Genomic DNA, 6,301 nt, shown 5'->3' with positions numbered 1-6,301 from the left:
GTAATGAGGGAGAGTGTGGCGAAAGTGAATAACACCTATCAAGGTGTGCATAATTATTTGGTAGCTTCATTACCTCAGGTAAAATTGGCCAAACAAGAGATTTAACTGACACTGGAAAGTCAAAAATTGTAAAATGCCTTTCAGACGGATGCTAAACTATTGAGGCGTGACCACCGGACAATCAAATATGTTKTTACGAATAGTCAACTTGGGCGCAAAAAGCTCATGGAGAAGAAAAGGCGCAAATTAACTGCAAAAGACTTGAGAAGAATTAAACGTCAAGCTACCAGGAACCTATTATCCTCCAGTGCCACCATATTCCAGAACTGCAACCTACCTGGAGTGTCCAGAWGTACAAGGTGTCAAGTGCTCAGAGACATGGCCAAGGTCAAGAAGGCTGAAACACGACCACCACTGAATAAGATTCACAAGTTGAAGCGTCAAGATTGGGCAAAGAAATACCTGATGATTTTTCAAAGGTTTTATGGACACATGAAATGAGAGTCACTTTTGATGGACCAGATGGRTGGGCCCGTGGCTGGATCAGTAATGGACACAGGGCACCACTTCGAGTCAAGCACCAGCAGAGTGGAGGAGGGGTACTGGTATGGGCTGCTATCATTAAGGATGAGGTAGTTGGACCTTTTCAGGTTGAAGATGGACTGAAACTCAACTCCCAAACCTACTGCCAGTTTCTGGAAGATACTTTCTTCAAGCAGTGGTACAGGAAGAAGTCCTCAGCATTCAGGAAGGCCATGATCTTTATGCAGGACAATTCTCCATCACATGCATCCAAGTACTCCACTGCTTGGCTAGCCAGCAAGGGCCTCAAAGATGCCCGAATAATGACCTGGCCCCCTTTCCTCACCCAACTTAAATGCTATTGAGAACTTGTGGGCCCTTCTCAAAAGTGAGATTTACAGTGAGAGAAGACAATACACCTCTTTGAACAACATTTCGGAGGCTGTGGTTGCTTCTCCAGCGAAAGTTGATTGTGAACAGATCAAGAAACTGACGGACTCCATGGATGGAACGCTCATRGCAGTTATTGAAAAGAAGGGTGGCTATATTGGTCACTGAATATTTTTGAAAGGACACATTTTTTTGTGAATTGTAATTTTGTGTTATTTGTTACACTTACTCAAAAAATGTTGAATGAACAAGTGAGTTGTGGAGAAATTATATTTGCAATTTAGTTGCCTAATAATTCTGCACACTAATAGTTGCCAAATAATTGTGCACACATATATTCCCCTGAGAAAGACAAAACTCACTTTTCCTTTGTTAAACATTCAGGTTTGAGGTTCAATACATTTTGGATTGACTGAGAGTATTGTGTTTGTTCTACAACAAAATGAATACTGAGGAATACAATTGTCCTAATAATTGTGCACGCGGTGGAAACAAACTCAATGAATTGCCTTTGAGTGTGGACATTATTATTATGCATACTGGATGTACTGGTTACCTTAYGCTACGCTCCAAAATGTCTGTCAATGAGTCTGGGACAGAAGTATATCCCTAGATGATGTTGTTCGTTCATTGATTGTGCCGGGCGGCTTACAGTTAGCCTATACTTAAAGTGAATTTTTATTTGATTTTGAATAGCCTAGTAATAGGGGATTTTTATATTTTAACAATTAATTGGGTGACACATTACCTTTAGCTAAATACAAAATCTCACCACCATGCACTTTCATCTCCTCCTCTACTTTATTCCTTTCTCAAGTGTGTAGAGGGGCTGTCAACAGTTTAGTGAAATATGTTTAACTGTGAAAACATGTTAATATCGAAGTTCCCGAACATATTTCACTTGGTTTCCCAAATTAAGCACTGGGTAGMTGCAGGAACAGGGTTGGAGAGCCCATGGCATACAGAGTTTGGACGTAATATCACCTGTCGCGCAGCGCGAGCATGCTCCTCAAAGAGTGGTTGATGCGTGGAGTGAAATAAGTGTTGTTATATTTATTTATCAGYTGCTCATATTAAGCACATGCTCCASTCTAAAACCACAGTAGCCTGACAGGAATCATTAAAAACCGGACAGGTTGGAAAGCTGCCTCCATTCACTTTTCGAGTGCATATAGATGATATGTCTTTTTTCCCCTGCCCCTGTTCTTGCCCATTTGAAAATGGGCCATTCTAAATCGAAACAAATTTGACATATTAGTGAAGACAACATTAAATTGTGTCATGCCCTGGCCATAGASAGGCTTTTATTCTCTATTTTGGTTAGGCCAGGGTGTGACTAGGGTATTTTCTGTTTCTATGTTTTGGCCGGGTATGGTTCTCAATCAGGGACAGCTGTCTATCGTTGTCTCTGATTGTGAATCATACTTAGGCAGCCTGTTTTTCCACCTTAGTTGTGGGTAGTTGTCTGTGTTAGTGGCCTGTATAGCCCTAGTCAGCTTCACGTTCGTTTCTGTTGTTTCTTGGTTTGTTGGCGACATTTACAAATAAAAAGAGAAATGTACGCTTACCACGCTGCACCTTGGTCCGGTCATTTCCACCCTGACGACGATCGTGACAAATTGAGAATAGTCTGATGGGTGAAAATATGATCACTTGATGAGAGAACAACTGTGCAGCCGGAGGCAAGCTTTTCTTTTTCAACTTTCTCAAATCATCAATAGCCTATAGTTGCACCATGCAGCCCATATATGTTTCGATTTCTAAGACATAAGGTTTGTATTATTCATAACTAAAGTTGTCAGATAACTCAAAATCTAGCATGTAGGACCTGTTTCAAATGATCACTTATATGCTCAACATAGCTACTTCATATGCGCTCTTGCTCTGTAACGGGAAAAATATATTTTCTATTTTTTTTCAGCAACGTTCAATTATATTCTTCTTACTATTAAACCATATAAAATAAAATAATGGCATGGGACTTATAAGCATATCTTGTCAGCTAAATGAACAAGCCTACAGCCTATGGCATTGGGCATAGCCAGATAACATGCCAACTCATATCATGTTTCTTAAGACCTGACTAAAAGAAATMATGGATTTATTRTGATGATGTATATTAAATTGATTTATTTGACTTTTTAAAATGCAGATGTTCCAAATGTGTACATCATGGAGGCCTGGAGATGCTAAACATGTTAACGGTCAATTACCATGAGACCAGCAGTCCTTTGCTGAAAACACCAAAAGAAAGATGCCAAGGGTCCCTGCTCATCTGCGTGAAGAGAGAGCTGAGAGAGGCAGGACTGAGGGCTTGTAGGCCTGTTGTAAGGCAGGTCCTCACCAGACATCACCGGCAACAATGTCTCCAATGGACACAATCCCACCGTCGCTGAAACAGACAGGACTGGCAAAAAGTGSTCTTCACTGACAAGTCGCGGTTGTCTCACCAGGGGTGATGGTCGGATTCACGTTTATTGTCGAAGGAATGAGCGTTACACCGAGTCCTTTACTCTGGAGCRGGATCGATTTGGAGGTGGAGGGTCCGTCATGGTCTGGAGCGATGTGTCACAGAATCATCGGACTGAGCTTGCTGTCATTRCAGGCAATCTCAACGCTGCGCGTTACAGGGAAGACATCCTCTTCCCTCATGTGGTACCCTTCCTGCAGGCTCATCCTGACATGACCCTCCAACATGACAATGCCACCAGCCATACTGCTCGTTCTGTGTGTGATTTCCTGCAAGACAGGAATGTCAGTGTTCTGCCATGGCCAGCGAAGAGCCCGGATCTCAATCCCATTGAGCACGTCTGGGACCTGTTGGATCGGAGGGTGAGGGCTAGGAACATTCCCCTCAGAAATGTCCTGGACCTTGCACGTGCCTTGGTGGAAGAGTGGGGTAACATCTCACAGCATGAACTGGCAAATCTGGTGCAGTCCATGAGGAGGAGATGCACTGCAGTACTTAATGCAGCTGGTGGCCACACCAGATACTGACTGTTACTTTTGATTTTGACCACCCCTTTGTTCAGGGACACATTATTCCATTTCTGTTAGTCACATTTGTGGAACTTGTTCAGTTTATGTCTCAGTTGTTTTTTATTTTATATATATTTTTTCATTTCACCATTTCAGAACAAGTTCTCAATTTTACTGCAACCTGGCCAAAATAAAGCAAAGCAGTGCGACACAAAGAACAACACAGAGTTACACATGGAATAAACAAGTGTACAGTAAATAACACAATAGAAAAAAAGATAGTCTATATACGTTATTGAATCTTGTTATGTTCATGCAAATATTTTTGTACACACGTTAAGTTAGCTGAAAATGAACTCAGTTGATAGTGAGAGGACGTTTCTTGTTTTGCTGAGTTTATATTTTCCTCAATACAAATGGACGTGACAATGTTGTCCAAGGGGCTAGCTGTATAYCTACAGTGGCTTGTGAAAGTACAGTATTCACCCTCCTTACCATTTTTCCTATTTTGTTGCCCTACAACCTGGAATTAAAATKGATTTTTTGGGGGGGATTGTATCACTTGATTWAGACAACATGCCTACTCCTTTGAAGATGCAAAATATTTTTTATTGTGCAACTAACAAGAAATAAGACAAGAAAACAGAAAACTTGAGCGTGCATAACTATTCACCCCCCCAAAGTCAATACTTTGTAGAGCCACCTTTTTGCAGCAATTACAGCTGCAAGTCTCTTAGGGGATGTCGCTATAAGCTTGGCACATCTAGCCACTGGGATTTTTGCCCATTCTTCAAGGCAAAACTGCTTCAGTTCCTTCAAGTTGGATGGGTTCCGCTGGTGTCCTGCAATCTTTAAGTCATACGACAGATTCTCGATTGGATTGAGGTCTGGGCTTTGATTAGGCCATTCCAAGACATTTAAATGTCTAATAACACTCAAGTGTATTAAGTGTATTAAGTGTATGACCCTAAGCATAGCAGTATGCTTAGGGTCATTGTCCTGCTGGAAAGTGAACCTCCGTCCCAGTCTCAAATCTCTGGAAGACTGAAACAGGTTTCCCTCAAGAATTTCCCTGTATTTAGCGGCATCCATCATTCCTTCAAATCTGACCAGTTTCCCAGTCCCTGCTGATGAAAAACATCCCCACAGCATGATGGTATGGGGATGGTATTCTCTGGGTGATGAGAGGTGTTGGGTTTGCGCCAGACGTAACATTTTCCTTGATTGCCGAAAGTTTTTTTTTTCTGGCCAATCTTCCGTGAAGGTAATTGGTTGCACCAGATCTTATTTAGGGGCTTCATAGCAAAGGGGTGGAACACATGGAAACCATTCTATTCCGTAATTAAGGTGCCTCCAACCTTCTGTGATACTATTGTTTGGTTGACATGCAATGTGTGTTACGKACACCTCTTCGAGGAGTGAACGCAACACCCCGCTACATCAACTCCCCGTGGAGCAAAAAAACATATGTGATCGTAGGTGCAGGGAAGGACAACAGAGGCAGAGAAAAATACCATTTACAGGGAATTTATTTTTCCTAAACACTRTAAAGTGGGGGAAAAGGGTCTGGAAGGAACCAAAGCAAAGACAGTAAAAGTTAGAGTCCCCTCTCCTACCTTCTCACCTAACTTTAAGCACCACCTGGCGCGCTAACCAAAATACAGGGGGTGGTCCGCCCAGGTCTTACCTAGTGTGCATAGACAGATTAAATACTAGGGGTTATGTATGCCCGCAGGCCTCTTGCCTAAAAACTCCCAAGGTGTGTTCCCCTTCCCCCCCTGGGAACAAACAAAACATAATTATTTACCAATACTTTACAATAAGTGAAAATGTTCAATAACCAAAAACACTAAGTCCTATTGTCATACACATACCMCTGAAGGAGTCTACAAAACAATATCAACAAAACCTTCACTAACCAACACAGAACATAAAAAGAAAACTATCCTCCCTAACAAAGGAACACTGGCTTTTATCAAGCTGGAGAAGGAGTTGGTAATGAAGAGACAGCTGTATMCCCTGACGAGAGGGAGGGGTCAGAGCTCCAATCAGCGATGGGCCGACCAGTCCGCTGCCTCAGGAATCCAGGAAGCCATTTCCTGAAATACACACACATACAAACCTACAACAACACAGAAACTGGGGAACGTAACAAATAGAGAGACAATAATAACCAAATTTTTATTGATAGCATGCCCTTGCAATTGCTCCTGTGTTGTGTAGTGAACCAAACATTTGTACTGTGGAATTTAACAGTTATATACCCAGGAATGATGCAGCTTCTTTTATGTGGGTAGGTTTAAAGCACAGCTCTTTGAGCAATGGAATGAGTGGCCCAAGTGGCGCAGCGGTCTAAGGCACTGTATTTCAGTGCTTGTCACATGTGCTCCCTCTCTGGCCTCTTGGTCAC

This window comes from Salvelinus sp. IW2-2015, linkage group LG5 (assembly GCF_002910315.2).
Source record: "Salvelinus sp. IW2-2015 linkage group LG5, ASM291031v2, whole genome shotgun sequence".
NCBI lineage: Eukaryota > Metazoa > Chordata > Actinopteri > Salmoniformes > Salmonidae > Salvelinus > Salvelinus sp. IW2-2015.
Note: the sequence above shows the minus strand (reverse complement) of the source record.